The 315-nt window shown below is 43.5% G+C and overlaps 1 non-coding gene across 1 annotated transcript; it reads right to left on the bottom strand.

Moving 5' to 3' along the window:
* LOC125369674 lies at positions 1–106 on the bottom strand. The gene has a single exon (XR_007215350.1). It is a non-coding gene; the product is annotated as a small nucleolar RNA R71 (small nucleolar RNA).
* Between the last annotated feature and the right edge of the window lie 209 nt (positions 107–315).

Raw genomic sequence — 315 nt, forward strand, 5'->3', positions numbered from 1 at the left:
AGATGCGTAATGATATTTTCTCTTTTGTGCAATTTGATGATGAGTGCATGTATGATGCGTGGAAGAGGTACAAGGACTTGTTGAGATGTTGATCACACCACAATTTACCAGTATGGATGCAGGTGCAAACTTTTTATAGTGGCTTGAACTCAGCCACGAGACAGATGGTGGATGCAGCTGCAGGTGGGGCCATTAATAATAAGACGCCAGAGCAAGCCCAGAACTTAATTGAGGAGATGACCATGAACACATATTAGTGGCAGTCTTCTAGGAGTAGGCTAGGACGACACGAAATGGTGAACCAGGTAAATTCTA

This window comes from Ricinus communis, chromosome 3, assembly GCF_019578655.1.
Source record: "Ricinus communis isolate WT05 ecotype wild-type chromosome 3, ASM1957865v1, whole genome shotgun sequence".
In the NCBI taxonomy this organism is placed as follows: Eukaryota; Viridiplantae; Streptophyta; class Magnoliopsida; order Malpighiales; family Euphorbiaceae; genus Ricinus; species Ricinus communis.